The 20,002-nt window shown below is 64.3% G+C and overlaps 1 protein-coding gene across 1 annotated transcript in view; it reads right to left on the reverse strand.

The window, feature by feature from the left end:
• Positions 1–20,002, reverse strand: part of Brsk2 (BR serine/threonine kinase 2) — a 40,030-nt gene extending 20,028 nt beyond the window's left edge. Inside the window, exon 1 of the mRNA XM_013502994.1 lies at positions 19,919–20,002. The gene's annotated coding sequence lies outside the window, so the exon portion shown is untranslated. The remainder of the gene's footprint in view (positions 1–19,918) is intronic.

Consider the following 20,002-nt stretch of genomic DNA (forward strand, 5'->3'; position numbering starts at 1 on the left):
GGCCACAGCTCTGGATCTGGGTCAGATGTCAGTGCTGGTGTGGAGCTAGGGGCTACTGGTGACCCCATGTCCCATGGGACTCAGTGACCAGGGGCAGGGGCTCCGTGACTGGCCCACCACAGCCTCCTCTAGGGCATCTGGGTCACCTACCACCTGAGCTGACCCTGGCTGACCGGCATCACACCTGGCAGGGAGCCCCGCTGGGAGCAGTTCCCGCCTGATTCCTGTCCTGGGCCCTAGAGAGCTCCTGGCACCACTGCCAGGAAGGGGCCCCTCTGACTGCGAAGGCAGCAAGCCTCCTGTGCTGCACCCCTCGCGCAGTCAAGGCCCATCTGCCGCAGGCTAGGAGGGTCGAGGGACCTCCAACCTTGCTGAGGGGTCATCTTGGGTCTTCATTCCTGCCAGAACCACCCTACACAGCCAGGACCTGTGCACCCCCACAAGGTGCCAGTCCAGGCCCTGACCTCCTGCCTGGGGCCAGTGAGTGGTCATCCCATAGGCCTCCCCACCTTGCCTGCCCTCAGGAGCATGTGGAGATGGACAGGCCCACCCCAGGACCGCGTACATGGATTGAGGAGAGCTGGGGGGCCGCTGTCCGTGGTGCTGAACACAGCTCGCGCGGGACTAGGCTGCCCTCCCACACAGCCTTGTGGGTAGCGATTGCACGGCGTAGGGCGTGGAGCGGACCTCTCACAGCTCAGGGGTGGGCACTGGGCTAGGTGGCAAAGGAGCCCTTGGACCTGGTGAGTGGCCAGGAGCTTCCTCACAGTTTGAGGAAGGCGGCCAGTGTGCCTGATGCCCAGCCTGGGCAGCTGACAGCTGCTGTCCCCCATGGTGCAGAGTCAGCCGAGGCTACTTCAAGCTGATGCCCCTGTGCGCCAGAGCGCCCTGTGCCCACCCACTGGCCGCCATGCCTCTGGAGCCTGGCAGCCCTCATCCTGAGCAGCCCCTCTGAGGCCCAGCCCCCAGGGATGGTCCGGCAGGCACTGACCCACTTTCCCTGAGCCCTGGCTGCCATGTGGGTGTGGAGGCGGCAGTGCTGGCTCCCTGGGGCCACGTGGGCTGCGTGGGGACAGTGTGATGCTGGCTATTTGGAGAATCTGATCCGCAATGCGGAGCCCAGACACTGGCCCAGCCGCCCGGGACGGTGACAGGACAGGCTGTGTGAGGTGCAGGCTACCTACAAGGCCAAGCCCCTCAGCAGGGCAGCCAGACTCTAACCCTAACTCTAGGCCTGAGGCGCCCACTCCCCAGGGAGAGCCCCCACCACGCACGCAGACTTCCGCCGCATCGCCTCAGCCCCGCATCCACCCTCGCCAGAGCCCAGCTAAGCCCTCAGGCACAAGCTGCCCTTGCCAGGCCCCAAGCCAGGACCTATAGTGTGCACATCCTGGGCAGGGCCTGGCCCCTCTGCACGACCCCCTCCCATCCAGGGGACCCCAGGGTTGCCACGGGTTCCACCCCAGGTTCCCACCCCAGGAACTGAGACCAGCACGTGCTGCCTCAGCTGCCCCTGGGCCTTTTAGGTGCTGAGCCAACCCCCACCTCTCCTGAAATTGAAGCCCACAGCTGAGCGCTGCCTGCCCAGCCAGGGCGGAGGGCGGAGGGCGGAGGGCGGAGGGCAGAGGGCGGAGGGCGGAGGGCGGAGGGCACAGGGCACAGGGCACAGGGCACAGGGCACAGGGCACAGGGCACAGGGCACAGGCCTCCACAGGGTGCTGTGTGGAAAGGCTGGCCGGGGCCCTACTGGACACAAAGCAGCACAGGCTTCTCCCGGTGGGGGGGGGTGCTATACCCTGCTCCTAAATGCTGGGGGTAGCTGGACCCCCATGTGACCCCCATACCGACACCCAGGGTACCTAGAGTGGGAGGCGGCCCCTGAGCTCCCGGCAAGACTTGGGCCGGAGCACTGCCCCTCCTCAGAGTCCAAGAGTAAAAGCTTCGGGCACAGTTCCAAGTGCCTGTCATGGGAACGTGGGGCTCCGTGAGGGCCCCAAGAGCACATCTGCACCACACACCCGGAACCCAAGGGTGTGGCCTGATCTGGAAAGGGCCTCTAGGGAGGTCACTGAGTTATGGACATCCACGGAGGATCACCTGGACTTAAGGATGCCAAAGACACCAGTGCTTCGAAGCCCAAGGGGGGCCCAACCCTCCCAACCCTGCCCACACCTCCATGTGGGGCCATGGCCCAGGGACCAGTGTGAGTGCCAGCCACACAGCCCCAGAAGCTCACAGATGCACTCACCACACCGTGTTTGTGCCGCTTCCTGTGGCCACAGACTGAATAGCTCTCTCTGGGGGCCCCCAAGTGCACCTGTGCCAGCCACCCCACCAGGCTCTGTGGGCAGGAGTGGGGCCCAGCTTCCCCGCGGGCACTGAGTAGCAGACTGTCCTGGCCCCAGTCCCACCAATGCCCCACATGGTCAGGACTCAGGCTCCCTTCCCTGGACATTCTCGAAGCTCAGACAGGGAAACTGAGGCTCCTCCGTCCTTGTTCAGGAGCCCAGTCTCCTGGTCGGCAGGGCCCCTTGGGGCAGGCACAGCTGGGGATCCCCGAGGTGCAGAGTGAGACTAGTGAAGCCGAGCGCCCACAGGGACGGCACGCTCTCCGCCCACCCAGTGTGCTCAGGCGCCTGCATGCTGGCAGACTCTGGTGCTCGGAGAAGCAGCCTCCCATATTAAACCAACCAAGCTGCAAACAAATGCCACAGCCTACACCACAGCCTACCCCTCACCACCTCCCAAGAGCCTCCCCTCCCTGCCTCCAAACATGGCAGGATGGCCCAGAGGAGGGAGACAGATCCCAACCTGACCCAACCCGACGCAAATGCTGAAGCCAGGGATAGGGAGGCTGCTCACACCTGGGGCGCAGCCACCCCAAGGTTGGGAGAAACCCCATCTGGGGTTGCCCATGGGGCAGATAAACTCCCCACTGCCAAAGGTAGCCTGCTGGGCACAGGACCCTGCCAGCCCAGCACTTCCCAGTAAAGGTCACTCAGTGTTCAGGCTCCAAACCTGCTCTGGGAAGGGGCGAGGGTTCAGAAAATGCCGCTGTCCCAAACCAGCGGGCACACGGAGCCACGGCCCAGGGCACACACAGACATCCCGCACCCCCTGAAACGCACCTTGTATATTCACTCAACAAACACTCCCTGGGTTCTCCTGGTGACCAATGCCCAACCCCAAGGGCAGGAAAAAGTGTCTACAGCACGGTCACCCTTTTAACGCATGGCCACAGCAGGCCGCATCCTGTGGCAGGGCTGCCTGGTCCTGACACCGAAGTCACTCTGCTTCACCCTTGGCACAGCGTCGGGGTGCAGAAGCCGGTCCTCGGCAGCCACGGGGCACACGGCAAGGGCCGGACGTGTGTGTTCAGAAGGCGCACTGGGGCCGTCAGTGCAGGGAGCCCTGAGGGGCCGACACCACACGCAGCAGCAGCAGGGGCTCAAGAAGCTCCGGACCGGGCCGAGGTCAGCGCAAACGGATGCGGAGAAAGCAGAAGGCGGCGCGTGGCTCAGCGCCCTCCCCACTGCGCGGAGCTGGAGGAAGCAGGCAAGCGCAAGATGGCTGGAGAGGAGCCGTGAGTCCCCACAGGCACCGAGGCCCACGCAGCTGCCCGAGGCAGGGCAGGCCTGAAACACGGGCAGTGACGGAAACTCCGCCCCAGCACAGACAGCAGAAGGGCGCCCCGGCCTTGCCCCTGGGCTGGAGCTTCCCACAGGCCTCCCAGCACTCAAGGAAGATCTGGGCCTCCACCTCCAGCAAACACCCCAACACCGGGCTGAACAAAGACCCCGAAGTCAGAGGACCTGAGAGCAGGTGGGGAGGGACTTCTGGAGGAGGACGAGGCCCGGTGACCGTCCCACCTGCAGGCAGGAGGACACAGCCCAGGAGGGGATCACAGCCAGCACAAGAAGTGTTTCTTAGCTCAGTCCTGCAAACCCAACACAAACCAATGCCCGCAGGACAGTACCCCAAAGGCAACCGAGGTAGCAGCCCTCGAGGAGGGGTCTGGGCAGGGGACACTCAGCAGGAGGCCACTCAGTAACTCACAAGTCAAACAGGAAGTGAGTGGGCTCTCCTTGCGTGGTTCCTTCCGCCCATCTTCACTGCATTAAACCAGAACGGGCTTTGCGAAACTCACTAATTCACACAGAAGCGACAGGCCCACTGCACACGTGAACACACAAACAGCAACACTGCAGAAAGAACCAGGGCTTTGCACAGCAAACAGGCCCCGCTTTCTGCCTCTGTGTGACCCCAGATGACGTGGCCTGCGGCCTGCGCCCTGGCTCAGGTGTCCAGGCAGCACATTCACAGTGCAACAGCGCAGCCTGGGCTTCCTGCCCTGGGACCCTGAGGGTCACTGCCCTGGGTGGCAGCCGAAGAAGTAACAAGGGAGACGCTGTCACTAAAATGTGACTGAGGACACGGGCAATGTGTGGACAGAAGGGACACACAGACACAGCCATGACCACGCCATGTGGCAGCTGTGGCACAAAGGTGAGCTCTTGGCCCAGACCCTAGGGCCAGAACCAGTGGGAAGTCCCGAGGGTGACAACTGCCCACGGACCACGCCAGCCCACAGTGAAAAAAGTACAACACTGCCCATAGGGCGGGGGCGGGGACCCACCCTGGCACTGGGGAGGTCTCAGGTGTCACAGGTGCTGGGGTCAGGGGACAGAGGCAGAGCCTGGTACAGACAGCGGGGAGGTGTGGGCCTGCCCAGCCAGTGAGCGAGAGGGCAGGCGCCTGCTGGGGGCTCGCCTGACAAGTCCGGAGTGGGGCCACCGGAGGCCGGTCCCAGGGAAGCCCCCTCCCCGCAGCTGGGGCAGGGCTGAGCTCGGGGAGGGGCAGCGTGGAAGGGGAAGAGCCAGGTGGGCCGAGGGCCGTGTTTTTATGGAGCTGCGCATACAGCGAGCTCTCGAAGAGCACAACCCTGGAAAGGCGGCTCAGGGCTCCACAGGGAAACCCTGCAGCCGCGCAAACACGCCCTGTCCGAACGCATGCGACCCAGACGCCAGGCCCCCACCCCTGCCTTCCCGACGCCACGAGAGCCAGGTCTTGAGCAGGCCCTGTGGGCTCCAGGCAGAGCCTCCTTGCATGCAGCCACCACTCCATCCCACTTTGAGGACAGAACCGCACCCTGCCCGGCCAGGCCTGGGCCTGAGCGCCCTCCTGACTGCACAGCAGAGTCAGGTGAGATGCAGGCCCAGAGGGCAACCCCAGGGTCCACGGCAGCATCACCCCCACACAGGACCACACCCAGCAGCTACTTCCTCCCGCTGCCCCAGCCCCACCCCAGCAGAAAAGCCCTGCGTGGACTCTGCTAGGCCAGGGCCCTCCCACGCCCGCATCCATGCCCGCCTCCTTCCTCGCCCCCTGGGAGGGAGATGGCTTGGGGCCACACTGGGTCTCTAGCCCTGCCCCAGCCCCACATGCATAAAATGCACAAACTCCTCAGAGCCCCCAGCTGCAGGGCCTTGTCCCTCGTGGCCTTGTGCACGGCTACCCTCCCTCTGGCTGGCTGCCTCCTACACCCCAGAGAACCTTGCGCCCACAGTGAAGGAAAGCCCCTCACAGAAGGGCAGCCCTGCACCAGCCAGCAACAAGACCCGTGCCTCCACCACCTCCTCCCATGCTGGAACCAGTGCCCAGCGCCCCCTTTCAGACCACCCCCCAGACGTCCGACGCTCACGACAGGCTGGGACGCTCCAGTACTGCTGGAGGCAGCCTGCATCCAGGCCCAGCCCTGGGACGGCCATACTCCCTTACCTGTGGAAGCTTCCTGGGTCACCAGCCAGAGCCCTGATACTCCAGCCACAGCTGCCACTCTGCCCCTCAGCCTCCTGCCTGGCCACAGATGCTAGGCAGGGGTGACAGGGAGACCTGGCATCCCACCACCTTTCACAGCAGGTGACACCCCCTCCTGACACACCTGTTTCCTCCTGGAGGCAGGGGCTGCAGACCCCACTGCTCTGGCCCTGCAGGACCCCCAGCCTTCCCCGGGACTACTCCCCGCAGCATGCCCCAAGGCCCTAGATGGGGATGCCCACAGCCTTGAGGACTGCAGCTGCAAGGGCCTGTGAGGTCCACTTGACACCCAGGAGCCAAGCCTTCCTGCAGGCAGTGGGGTTGTCCAGAGGTGCATGTTGCAGGCTGGAAAGACACTGACCTTGGGGCCCCCAAGGCCTGTGATGACAGAGACCACCCCATCCTCCCCAGGGAGATTTGCAGGGTCAGACCATCTCCTACCCTGGCTGCAGCGCTGTTGGGAAGGGTACACCATGGGGGCTACCCAGACCCCATCCTACCCCAACTCTGGAGAGTGCAACTACACTGTGCCCTGGGCCCCTCCCCAGCCCCCCGGCACCCGGCCGGCTGGACACAGGGTCACTCTCACCTGGGTCCCCACCGAGAAAAGACCCTAACTCTGCCCCAGCATTTCCCCCAGGGCACCCACCCCACATCCCACAGACCCACACAGCAGGGACGACACAAGGGTGCTGCCTCTTGGGGGAGGGTGGGGGAGGGCCCTGGCGCCAGCCCAGGTCGACAAGCGGGCCCAGTGCCTGTGCTCCCACAGAGATCAGAACCGCACACCTGGCTACCCAGACAGGCCCCACCTGGTACAGGTGACAGCCTGGTGCTCAGCGAACACGCTCACCCTCCATCCCAAGATGGGCCACACCCTGCAGTGAGAATCCAGGGTGCCACACCCAGCCTGGCCTTGGGGAGGTCCCTGCACTACAGCCAGGGTGCCTGGGAGGGAGTGTGACCAGGTGACTGGCATGGCCTGGCCCAGGCCTGCCCTCAGCTGGGACAGGACCTCCAGCTGGCTGGCTCTCTACCCCATGGTGGGCGGCCCTGTGGTCAGCAGTTGTGCGGGGCGAGGCTGGCGTCCCATGGTGGGGCAAAGACAGACTGTGGTCCTCCAGCTGGGGCACAGCCCCTTTCCAGAAGTGAGGGTGGACGGGAAAGAGGAGACTCAGATCCCGTATGGAGCCAGCCTCCTGCCCCTGAGGCCTTGGAAGGAAGAGGAGCCACCCCTGCCCTACAGAGCCCTCCCCACACCCCAGAGGAAGGATCCCACTGGTCTCCAAACCCCAGTGCTTCACACAAAGCCCTCCCCCTCCTCTCTCCTGCCAAACCTCCATCTGTTACCATAGCAACAGGAGCAGAGCAGGCAGGCAGCATCTGTGGCTCCTGCCCCACCCTTCCTCTGGCCCCCTGCACTGGGCCAGCTCCTGGGCCCCACCAGCCACGCCCCACCCAGGCTCCAGACTGCGGCCACCTGCTTCACACCTACCAGTCCGAGCGACACCTGCAGGAGGTGGCTGGCTGCTCCCTTACCTGTCTGCCAGCCTCAGGGAAGGACACCCTGGAAGACCCAGCCCTCCACGGTCCACCCCAAGGCAGCAGGGTCCTAGCTGGGGCGCCTGGGGGACAAGGGGGTGACCGGTGCTCTTCCTGCACTTGCTGCCCCATGGGAACTCCAGGGGCCCCAGGACCCAGAGAACACAGGTCCTGTGCCATGCCCCAGGCCTCAAGAGCAGCCCAGAAGCCTGGCTGCTCCTGGGGTGCTGCTATCCTCCCAGCGCCCAAGGCCTGGGTGCTCACCGTAACCCTTGAGCCTCAGGGACCCCCAGGATCACACAGGGAGGAGCAGCACGGCCTGGGACCCCACCCTGTGCCTGCTCATGGCCCTTCCCAGAACTGACGCCCGTCTGACCCTGGCACAGCTGCCCACTGCTTCCTGACGCCCCTAGGTTTCAGGAGCATGTGGCCTGGACTTGAATGACACCTGCAGGACTGTCCCCCATCCGGAGGGCCACTCGAATCACCCAGAACGTCCCTTGTCCCTCTGTACGACAGCCGCATTCTGTCGCCATCCATCACCCGGCCTCTCCAGCTTCATGAATGCAATTTTCTGGGTGCACTCAGACACATGGGTGCCCCAGGAACCCGGGCATGCAGTTACCCCAGGCAGAAGGGCAGGCTGTGTGGACTGGGCAGACAAGGCCTCCGCCCACGCAGCGCTCCGGCCAGCCCACAGAAACCCTCCCGACCCCTCCACTGTTCTTAAACACGCCAAGGGCATGGCAGGTGATTGTCCAAAGCAGCAGCTTCCCTGCGAGCTTCACGCAACTGAACCCTGAACAAAGCAGGAGCTTAGAGCCCCCCAAACGATGGAGACCCCTTCCCAGCATCCAGGGGGTCTGCAGAGCACAGGGCTCTCCAGGCACTAGGGGTTTACACCGAGGGTCGCCCCCAGGCTTAGGGCCAGGCAGAGCCTCAAGGTGACCCCACACCTGTGGCCCAGAGGCAGGGCCACCTCTCCAGGTCTCCAGGATGGGTACAGGCACAAGACCATAGCCAAGTCGGGCAGCTCACCCGCCAGGCACACCTCACCCTCTCAGGGGCAGCACAGTGCGGGTCTCTTGGAGGGGCCTGGCTTGGGTCTGCCTGTGCGGCAAGGCTGTCTTCAGGTAAACGGACCTGCCCAAGTCAGTTCTGGACTGGAAGCCACCCCAAGACCAGCACTCCGGCTGGCTGTAGCACTCAGGGTTCAGGAGGAAGGAGACGGTGGGCACAGAGCTCTCTCGCTGGACAGCTGAAGTGCGAATACCCCAGGGGACCTTGTCCCCAGCCCTTCAGATGGCCACTTCCCAATCCTGGCCCACAGGCTCCCGGGATGAATGGTGACTGTGGTCCAGCCCCTGGACGCCACCCCCAAAGGCGGGACTCAGATGGGGTTGGGGGCGCTGAGGGCAGAGGCTGGCCAGGCTGCCCTGGGCAGGACTGTGAACCCTCCAGCCAAGGAGGTTCTGCACTCCCTAGGCATGAGCTGCGTAGCATGGGTCCCCAGGCTGGCACGAGGGCAGGGAGGCTGCAGCCTGTGTCCCTTGCGGGGGCAGAAGGGTGGGACAGGGGGCTCGGGAGATCCTGGGCCCCATGGGTGCACTCTGGCACCCAAGGGTCAGAACCCCATTCCCCCAGATGCAGCACCATTAACACAGTGAGAAGGAGCCACTCAGGAATGTGAGGGCCTGCGGAGAGGGGTCTCCTCTGCTCCTAGGCTGTCACTCAGCCTGGTGGCCGCCAGCCCAGCCCCCCACTAGCTCTAGGTTGCCATGGTGACTGCAGAGCCAGCCTGAGACAACCTTGTTGTGAGGCAGCAGCAGCCCACCCTGTCCAGGCAGAGGTGAGCAGGCCCTAAAGGCACAGGGGAAAGCAGGGCTCCCAGGGACAAGCACCCCGCCAGGGATGCCCCCTAGCCTGTCCTGCTCCCTGGTCTGGGGACGCAGGGACGGGAACTGGAGAGGAATGGGCAGCGCACAGTCCCTTTGCCGGGCCTGGCGCACGCTCCCCATCTCCCGGGCCAAGCCACACAGCAGCGCCTTCCTGGAGACCCGCGGAACCGGGCCATCACGTGCAACGCTATGAATGCATTCTGCAGCTTGACACAAGTGCCGGCCGGTGGAACCTCCAGGGGCCCTTGCCGCTCCTCACCGCATAAGGGCTGCTGTACTCTCCTCAGCTCGGCAGAGCAGGCCCTGGGAGCAGGTGTTGAGCCTAAGTCACCTGCCGGGTTACACGGCCAGGGACCCCAGGAGGAGACGGGTGGGGGTGCCTGGCTGGAGCCAGACACCAGGATCCCCGGGCTCTCACCATCTGCAAGGAAAGTGGTAGCCAGCCCAGAGCAGGTGGGGAGTGTGGGGTGGCCAACTGCCGGGCTGCGAAGTGCAGAGGTGGCTGGTGGGGGACTCCAAGGGCCTGGCCAGGGCCCCAGCAGACACCCGCTTCCACTCCCCACTGTGCTCCAGGCCGTGGCTGCTTACTCCTGCTCTGCACCTGCCAGGCCCCGCTCCTCTAGGGCCCTGGGGGTGGGGGTGGGTTGCCATAGTGACAAGGTCGGGGATGCCTTCCTTGGGAAGCCCCAGGGAGCCTCGCCTGCCATCCCACACGCACACAGACTCACAGTGCAGACCTGCACACCCATGCACACACACCCATGCACACACAGGCCTACACACATACACAGACATGGTTACACACATACCCATGAATACACAGGCCAACAAAACCACACACACACACACCTATGCACACACAAACCTGCACACACACACAGACCTCCATATATACCCATGCACACACAGGCCTACACATACACACACAAAGCCTGAACACATACCCACTCACACGGAGGCCTACACACATCCATGTACACACAGATCTGCACAAATACAGACCTCCATGCACACACTCATGCACACACAGGTCTGCACACAACCTTGTGCCCACCAAGATGGCCAACTCCCAGCCTCTCCAATCCCACTGCTGCAGGGACCTGCCACTCCTACCCAAGCCCTGTGACAGTCCCTGGACAGCCAGCAGCAGGGTCCATGTGCCATGCCAGAGCTAGAGCTGCCCCTTCTGCTCACTCTCTCTGCCCGTGGATCCTCCGCAGGCATGTGACCTGGCCTTTCCCGGGACCCCCGGAATCTCAGGGGGTGGGGGCTCCAAGGGCAGAAAAGTCCCCACCCTTTCCTTTCCAGGGACACCTCTGGCCCCTGCTGCTATGCCCCAGCACCCTCTGCCGGGCTTGGAGTCTGAAACCCACCTCCTTTGGGCAGGTAGGGACACCTAGACAGGAACTGGTCATGCAGCCAGGCCTGTCACAGGGGTCAGGTGGAGCCAGGGACTAGGGACAGCTTCAGGGGCTGAGCTGAGGGGGAGGGCACAGGAAGCTCCAGGCGGAGCTGCCCAGAGCCTGGGGGTACGTGCAGGGCTGTGTCCAGTCCGTGACAGCAGCAGGCCCCAGAGAGCAGGCCCAGGAAGCCAAGCAGCGCTCCAACTCTGGCCGCAGACGGGTGCCCTGCAGCAGCATCTGCCACTTCCCACCTGGCCTGGGCCAGCCGGTGGCTGAGGACAACCTGGCACAGCCACTCCATGCCCTCTGCAGAGGAAGCAAGCCTCCTGGGGGAACTGGAGGGACGATGGACAGGCACACACCCTGCACAGCCCTGGCAGGGGGGCACGAGGCCCCACACTATGGCAAGGATGCACGCCGTCCTGGAGGCCACAAGGTAATCTCCACCTGGGTAATAATAGAATCTGCTTAGCGGGCAGCAGGCAGGAAGGACAGGGAGGAGGGCAGAGCCTGTGCCCAGCCTTACTGGTCCCGACACCAGCAGCAGGCCCCAAGTGCTAGAGAGTGAGGGGCCGCGAGCGGCTGCACCCAGACCCGGAGACGCCCACCTCCGCCACCTCTGCCGTGCGGGCCAGCACTGGGCTGGTGCTGCCTGTTCCGCACCCTCTGTCCCTCCCCACTTGCCTTCCTCAGAGTGCTGGACGCCTCTAGCCCTCTCTACCCCAGCACCCGGGTCGGGGGAGGCGCCTCAAAGGGCATTCAGTCCTAAAAGCCCTATAGCATGGGGGGCGGGGGAGAGGACTCGGGGGCCTGGGGCAGGAGGAGGCAGGGACATAGAGGTGCAGTGTGGATATAAAGGCTGGAGGTAGGGGTGTGGCCAGTGCAGATAGCACCCTACAACGGCAGCCTCCAGGATGGCTGGGGCCCAGTGGGAGACACTGCATACCCACAGTCACCACCCACCATGACTCCTGCTCACTGCATGGGTCAAAGAACAGCTATCCCTGCTGTGGAGAGGCAAGAGAGACACCCACATGCCAGGAAGCGGCCAGGACGTGTCACAGCCTGGGTCTTTCTGTGACCCACGACTGCCTGGGAAAGGCTGCGAGCACCGGAACTGGTGCTCGACCAGGCCAAGCCTACACCACACCATGCACCCTGCCTGCTACCCTAACTGTCAGGTTGGCACAAGCTTGGTTTATGAAGCCAGGAGGTCACATGGCAGAAGGGCCACCTGTGTGGCCACACTTGCCGTAAGACAGGGGCCCTCGGCTCCAGATGGGAAGAGGACCAGAGGGCACCCAACACTGACACTGCCTCGGGGGGGCTGCTGGCCACCCCCAGGGTGGAAGAGGCTCAGCATCCAGGTGGGGGCCTAGAGCCCAGCAAGGATTCCCATGGGTCACAGAGCCCCAACAGCAGGGGGGGCATGCCCACGGCTGCCGTTCAGCAGGGCCTGGTCCCAAGACGGACTCGCAAGGAGAGGGCAGACACCCCTCCACAAGGACCAGGCCTGAGAGGGCAGACAGGTCCATGGCCCTGAGCAGTACAGTCTCTCTTCCCTCCCCGAGCCAACAGCCAGACCCAGCACGGGCAGCATGAAGGCCTGGAGCCCAGGCTCCCTGTTCCTGGTGCAGAGGCGCACACAGCATCCCAGGCACCACCGTCAAGGGACTAGCACCTGAGAGCCTTGGGAAAGAACAGCTAGTCAATCAGGACCCCAAAAAGTCCTCCTGGCATGACTGTCACCCTCGCCCCATCAGGGTGACCTGATACAGAGGTCACTACAGGGGCCCATGAACCAGTGATGGGGCCCAAGGTGGAGCAGGAGGCCACTATCCTTCCTCCCTGGGCTTGAGGAGAGCTGCCACCGACCCAAGTGACCAGCAGACCCTGGTGTCCTCCTGCACCCAGCTGGCCAGGCACAGCAGCACACAACACCCGGGCCACAGGGGTTCACACTGCGAGGGCAGAGTGCTGGCACGGACACTGGGCCCAGGGTGTCACCGTTCACGCTGCAGCCCCAGCCAGCCCACTGACAAGTCCTCCCAGAGATTACAGTAACCTCAGCTCCCCCACACACCCACCCGCAGGACACAGTGCCATCCACTTGCAGATGCCCTCACCACTCAGTCTGCCTGTGTCACTGTCGGGCGTAAATCCCCGGGGATCATGGTTCAGAGCCACGTCAGGTGACCCAGAAGCTGGCCCTCGCTGACCTGCTGGCTCAGCACCCTCTCGGCCTCCTGTGGGACAGCTGAGCCTCGAGGCCTCTCCCCTTCTCAATGGTCAGCTGCTTCCAGTCACTACCCCCGCCCCAGTCAAGTCCATCCAAGCCCCGGCCCCTGGAGAGCATGCCAGTGGACTTAAGGCCCCCTATGAGCAGGGCCCCTTAAGAGCTGGCTGGGCTGGCCTGTGAACCAGCAGGCCCAGGGCCCCACAGAACTGGGATCAAGCAACGGGTGGGGAATACCAGTGGCCTCCCATCCATCTCTCCCGGGCCAGGAAGCAGGATGAGGGCTGGCAGCCCCCAACTCAGCCCCCAGCCAGCCTCTATAAGTACCACGCGCTAACCAATTATGCCCCTGGAGCGTCCACCACCAGTCTCTTGGTCCATGCCCTGTCTACCCTGTGGCCACCCCAAGGCCATCTCCCACACTGCTGCATGCCACCTACCCTGGGGCCACGAGCCCCAAAATTCAGAGAACAGACATCACAGATGGTACGTAATCCCACCCTTGGGGCACACCCACCCCAGCCATAGGTAATGTCTTGCTGTGGGAGGCACACAGGACTTGGGCCAATGTCAGAGTCCACTGTGATGGAGGCCATGCTCTGCCAGGCAGCTCAGCCTGCGCCTGAGTGCACAGGAGGCCTGGGAACCCAAGGCTGCTGCAGAGGGAAGGGCCTAGGGCTCACCCAGGACCCCGAGGCCTACACCACTCTCTCAGCTGATGCAGGGGCCTAGGGGCAGGCTGCAGAGGCGCAGCCCACAGCTTCAGCATGGCCCTGCTGGACAGCTCTGGGCCCCATTTCTGCCACCTACAGGGCAGGGCCTGCACCACCCAGCCTCACCAGTCCTTCCCGGCAGAGGGCAGTGGGCAGTGGGCAGGACAGGAGGGGAAGGCGGGGCGTGAGTTCTCCTTGCAAGGGTCCAGGGTCCAGGGATGAGCTAGGCAGGCAGCCCCCACAAGCCCATGCCCCCCAGTGTTGAGGTCCAGCCCACTCCTCCAGGTCACAGTCCTGGTCAGACTGACACATGCATGTGTACAGGAAATGCTACACACCACACCTGAACCCCAAAGCATGGCAGGCAGGACACCCAGAGGAGCTGCCCTCTGGGGCCTTCATGGGGTGCTCACAGATGAGTTGGCCCAGAGCTCATGTGGTGCAGAAGACGCAGGTGGCCCCGGGCAGAGTGGCCCCTGGGGGTCCTGGTGCAGGGCCTCCAACGGCGACCCAGTGAGTGCTCGGATGGGGCTGGGGAGCCCCATACTCCAGACAGGAGGTGCTGGAAGCCCGTTGGCAGTGGGAGCTAGGGACTAATGCATGCTCCCCAGCACGGAGGAGCCTGGGGCACGGCTGGACCAGAGCAGTCTTTCTCAGATGGAACATGTCTAGCTGGCAGGTCCGCACAGGGACGCTGGTCCTGGTCCTGCTCACCGACAGGGTCCCCTAGGTCAGTGGACGGCCCAGGGCCCTGAACAGCCAGTGGCACAGGCAATGGGGCGTGAGGCTTACCTCTACAGGAGCCCACCTCAGCTTTCCGCAGCAGCAGAGACCCCCACCCCACAGCAGTGCTCAAACAGGTCAGATTCCATTGCAGGGGGCCTGCCGCCCAGACAGGCAGCCAGGTCCCATCTGTGCCCCCGGCCTAGTGCTGGCAGTGTGAGGGCCCACCCTCAGCCATCTGAGGACTCGGGGTGGTGCCTGCTTCTGCCATGCTCAGGGCCAGGGGTCAAGTGAGAGGTGGTCCCACAGCAGGGCGCTGGCCAGCGTCAGTGGCAGGAACAGACCTCATCCCCAAAACCCAGGCCTCGCTGACACCAGGTTGAGGACCCTGGGAATGGCCCCCAGGGCCAGGCCTGGTGAGCACCAGTTGCCACTGAGGAGGAAGGCAGTCGGGGTCCCCTGCTGTCCCCCAGGCAGGGGTGCATGGTAACAGGAATCAGACCCTGAAGTTAAAGTGCAGCACCTGGAGATTTCTGCTGGTGCTGAGAGCAGTGTAAGCTTCCAGGACAGCAGCAGCACCGTGGCTCCCAAGGCAGCACAGAGCCCTTCTTGGTGCAGCACCGCCTGGGACTCACTTCCGAGCAACGCGGCCGAGCGGAGCACCCCAGGCCGTGAGTGGCTGGCGGCTGAGGCCTGCTGGCTTCAGGGACCCTCTTTGCATCCAGGCTGGAAATGCCACAGCCCATGTTCAACCCAGAGCTGGGCGCAGCACTCCCAAGATAGCCCCAACACACAGAAGCCCCGGGAACCACAGACCTGAGGCTAGGTGCCCCAGGGCAGGTAGGCCCCCGGCTGCCTTCCCAACAGCAGAAAACAGGGCTGGGGTGGGTGAGGCCACCCTGCAGGAGTACAGAGACACAGCTGGGGGCCTGAGGGTGGGAGACATCCCGCGAGTGGCAGGGCTGGGCCCTGAGGGACTGTGCCGGCCCAGCGTCCCCTTGGCTGGGCACAGCTGGCCAGACAGCTTTGCCACCATCCCCATCCCCTCTCTCACTTGCCTATCACCAATGGCCCCAGGAAATCCCGTCTGCGGGGGAGGAGCAGCTGCCCCATCTGTCATCGCCTTTCCCATGATCTCAGGCCAAGGGTACCCTGGCTGCAGCAGCCAGGCCCTGCTCACCCTTGGACAAATGCGTTCCTGTGGCAACACAAAGCTGCATCCCTAGGCCGATTCAGAGGAGGGAAACCGAAGCAGGGGAACACGTGACTCCTGGCTGCAGTGTGGCTCCCATCAAGGGCCGGCTAGACCCCAGGATGTCTGAAACCGGGGCCTGCCGGACACAGCTGCTCCTGGGGCCCGGGCTGCCCTGCACCTTGATGGCACAGATGCCAGTGCCCAGGGGAAGGAGGGTCAGGCCCAAAGCCTCCTGCCACCAGGGAAGAAGGCAATGCAGGGCAGGCGGAGGGCCCTGAAGACCCAAAGCAGAAACAGCCAGGCCAGCAGGAGCTGGGTGGTGCAGGAAGTCCTGGCATCTGGCCACCAGCTCTGAGGTCGCATGCCCAGCCCAGCACTCCCAGGACCACTCAGGCTCTGCCAGGCCAGGCAGGAGGGTGGCAAAAACAAGGAGGGGCTTTGCCAGCCACCCAGGAAGAAGTGGAACAAGCTCCACCGTGAGGGCACCTGGGTCCCAGCAGCAGGGTCACCCGCCTGCCCGCAGCCACCTCTAGCCAGTGCTTTCCTGGAGGGGGTGCTGCACCAGTTTGATCCTTGCCCAGGTGAGCCCCACTGGACCAGGCCACGGCCATTGTCTGGATAAGTCAATCCTGCTGCAGCCTCATGGAGCCAGAACTATCCCTGGGACACTGGGCACAATCACCCCAGCCCACACGCTGCCCCCACAAGCCCCCCCCCCATCGGGGTCAGGGCCCCAGTCTTAGACTCTACATTCCTAACCAGGAAACGCCCCCTATGAGCTGCCACTGGCCTCGCTGATGTGAGCCGCCCCCGCCTGCACAGCTAACCGCAGACTGGCAGCTGCTGGTGCCCTCCTGCTTCTGCCCACAGGCCAGGAAGGCCAGCCCCGCCCAAGGACCCTCAGCCCAGGCTGGGCCCTGAGGGGATGGCCGCACATGAACGCCACAGGCCCAGGACCATGCCCAGGCCCAGGAGCTCCCATCCCAGGGAGCCCAAGGCACCCAGGCCACCCCCCCCCCGGCCCTGTCCCCCTGAGCCAGTCCAGAACTGCAAGGGCCAGAACTATCTGTCCAAACCTGGCCAGGCCCACAGGGAAGGTGGTTCTGTCCTCGCAGGCCAGCATCCCTAGGACACTTAGGGGTGACCCAGGGGACTTCACGCTGCTGGGCAGATGCTGTCACCACCCTTGGTGAGGAGGAATCCCAGACCCAGCCTGGAGCTGGGAAAGGCCAGCAGCCAGCGGCCAAGGAGGCGGCTGCAACCACCAGGCTTGATGCCTTGCCACGGGTGGGGCTGCTCCCGAAGCTGGGCTCAGAACACTGGCCCTCAGACATGGCAGAACAAGGCCTGGCACAGTCCCTGCTCTGTCCCCGCCTTATCCCCCACCCAACCTCCATCCTGTCTGGGGCCTGGGCAGCCCGGCCCCGCAGTATCTCAAGCAAAGCTCCAAGGCCTTCTCTCCGGAGCTGGCCAGCCGCTGGTGCTGCCTCAGAGAGGACCTGACCCTGCAGGGTGTCCCCCCAAAGAACCGCTAAGTCACCACGAGGGTGGTCTACTACTCCCCTGCCCAGTCACAGGTCTTCCAAACAACTCTGCCCTAGTGCTGCCTGGCGCCGTGAGGGACTGCTCCAGGGCAGAGCTCTCACAGCAGGTGAGAACAGGGTGCACTGCTGCCTGGAGGTTCCACAGACACAGCACGGACATGGAGCTCCAGGGAGGTGGCTGCTAGCACGGGCAGCACCTGCTGGCTTCACGCTGTCCGCAAGGTGACCAGTATGGGCACACAGGGGTACGGGGGAGTTCACACACCGGCAGCAGCCACCTTCAGCAAGGGCAGGCCCTGTCACCTTTGGCAGGGAAGGGCAGCCTCTGGCTGCATGAAGCCTAGTCCAGCCCACCTCTGCAGGGAGCCCTCTGCCAGCCCTAGCTGTGGTCACCTCCCAGCCTTCATAGGCTCTGCCAGGAACAAGACCCCCAGGGCTCAGGCAGCAGCGCAGCGTGTGCAGTGCAGTGGAAATGGCTACTAACAGCCCCAGCCCAGGGTCCCAACATGGGGCACGAGCACAGACCTGGCCAGCACAGCCACACCTGGCAGGGCCTCGATGAGGTGGTGGCTCGCCTCCGCTGCCCAGGTAGGCTGTCTCACCTGTCTCCTCCCTCACCTGTCCCAGCCTCACTTCTCTCCTCCTGTCACCTGTCTCCCCTCTCACCTGTCTCCCCCTCACCTGTCCCACCTTTGCCTGTCACACCCATCTGACACCTCCTGTCATAGGTCCCATCCTTCTGCCCCCCTACACCCCACCAGCCGCCAGTGCTCCATACCAGCTGTCTCATGGGTCCCTCTGAAGGAGACAGGGGATGTCAAGGCCCCCCAGCCTGGCAACCCAGCCCAGCACTTCTGTGCCTGTGACCCCAGCCAGGTGATTGGGAGATCAGCCCCTGTCCCCATCCCCAACAGGCCCAGCAGCAGGTGAGGGGCCCTGTCTGCCACCTGTTCCCACAAGGTGCCCAGACGCCAAAGGTTGCAGGGGTGGGCAAGGCCTACCTAGGCAGGGGAGCTCAGGTCTAGGCAGAAAGGTGCCCAGCTCATTTACCAATGGACAGAGGGTTGAGGCCATACGGCCTACCTGAGGCCACACACCCTTGGGGACCTGTACCACTGCACCCCTCCCTAGGCTCTGGGCAGGCCTCGATGTAAGAAGTGTGTCCCAGCAGCTCTGGTTCCTAACTACCTCACCACACATCCCAGCAAGGCCTGGATGGACATCTCTTGGTCAGGAGTAACAGTGGAGTGCCCACAGGTAGACCCCTACCCTGGGGCCTTGGAAAGGGCCTCTAGGCCCAGGGGTCTCCTGGGGCTGCCAAGTATCAGCCAGGGTGCACTCCAGGCCGCTGTGCAGCATGCAGGAGACACACCTGGGCAGAAGGGAGATGACAGCAGCCGTCACCAGGCCAGCCGAGAGCAAGGTCAAAGCCACCACAAAGTGGCAGCAGCAACTCGCGGGGCCAAGGCACGCAGGCTGAAGATGCAGGGAAGGGGCAGGTTGCCCCAGTGGGCAGTGGGGCTGTGCACCACCCCGGCTGACCCCAAGCGGCCCAGCCCCTGTGGGCTGGCAGTGCCAGCAGACCATCCTACCAGCCACCTAAGGAGCAGCTTGATCTAGAAAGACCTGGGCAGGGGGACACAGAGGACAGGGAAGGCTGAAATGCCCTGGGCTCACATGGGGTGGGAGGGAGCTGGGGCACCACATGTGGCCTCCACCGCTGCCTAATGGCCACTCTGCAAGCAGGTCCCACACAAGAAACACCAGGACAATGCACGTGGGGCAGCAGCGGACACAGGCCCAGCCCATGCTGCCCACCAGCGCTGCAGGCAGGGGTCCTGTCCCACTCGGGACACAAGGCAGGTGTAGGACACAGCCACTGTGCGGCCAGGCACACACTCGGGGCCACGTCCCCCAACATGCCCCTCAGCAGCACAGCGGGAAGACGGGCACGCGTGTCTGTGACCACCAGGACTTGAGAGGGCAGCGCCACCCACAGCGGCCCAGGCTGGTTTCTAAATGCCACACCATGTGCCTTGGTGACCCCCGTCACCAGCACTCAGGCTGGCAGCCTCCTGCGATGGACTCAAGACTCCAGCGTAGAGGTGTGGCTCCTGCTGTACCACCCGCACACCCAGGGCTCCTCACCGCAGCATTTTACTGGTACCATAATTAGAACGCTGCCTCCTGCCTTCCGCTGCTCTGGGCCTTCCTTCACCAAGGGTCCCCCAAACTACTGCTTCCCAGGACGCTGAGCACCAACTGTCTGCACTGCCCCCAGACCTCAGGCCTACAGTGTGCCCCAGGCCCACCTGCCTCTCTGGGCGGGCTGGACACTTTCCTGCCTCTGCCTCAGTTACATCACAGCCCAGGCTGGCCCACTTTCTTCTCAGAAGCTGCCTCCCCCTCTGCCTCCTGCGGGCCTGGGTGCTCGTGAGGCCCCTACCCCCACGGGCAGCCTCCTGCTCTCCCAGGCCTGCCTGGCTCTGAGGAACTTCTCCCACAGGAAGAAATGCTCTGTGGTGATCGGACCACTGGGCCTAGGAGACAGGCCGGTCCTGGGAGAAGAAAGAAAATGGCTGAGTCCCAGCCTCCGACAAAGAGGGCTGTGAATGCGCCGGGCTGACCAGGCGAGGGGGCTGGTACAGGCCGGGCCTGCGGCCAAACGCGAGGGTCGTAGTGCTCATGGCTGGCCATGGGCTGGGCCCCCAGCAGCACCCAAGCCGGCCAGGGACAGACAGCCAGGATCGGCCCGGAGCCCCCTCCCTGGAGGCCCAGGAGGCTCATGGGCCAGGCCGGTGGCAGCAGTCACCCTCTCCCTCCCCTGGGGAGCGCAGTGTCGCAGACCTTGGGTTCAGCAGCGAGAGAGGCGCTGTCCAGCCGCGCACGGTCCTGCGCTCTCCCTGCCGCGGAGGGGCGTCGGGCCTGGGC

Source organism: Chinchilla lanigera, unplaced genomic scaffold (assembly GCF_000276665.1).
Source record: "Chinchilla lanigera isolate Chin_1 unplaced genomic scaffold, ChiLan1.0 scaffold00075, whole genome shotgun sequence".
NCBI classification, from domain to species: Eukaryota; Metazoa; Chordata; class Mammalia; order Rodentia; family Chinchillidae; genus Chinchilla; species Chinchilla lanigera.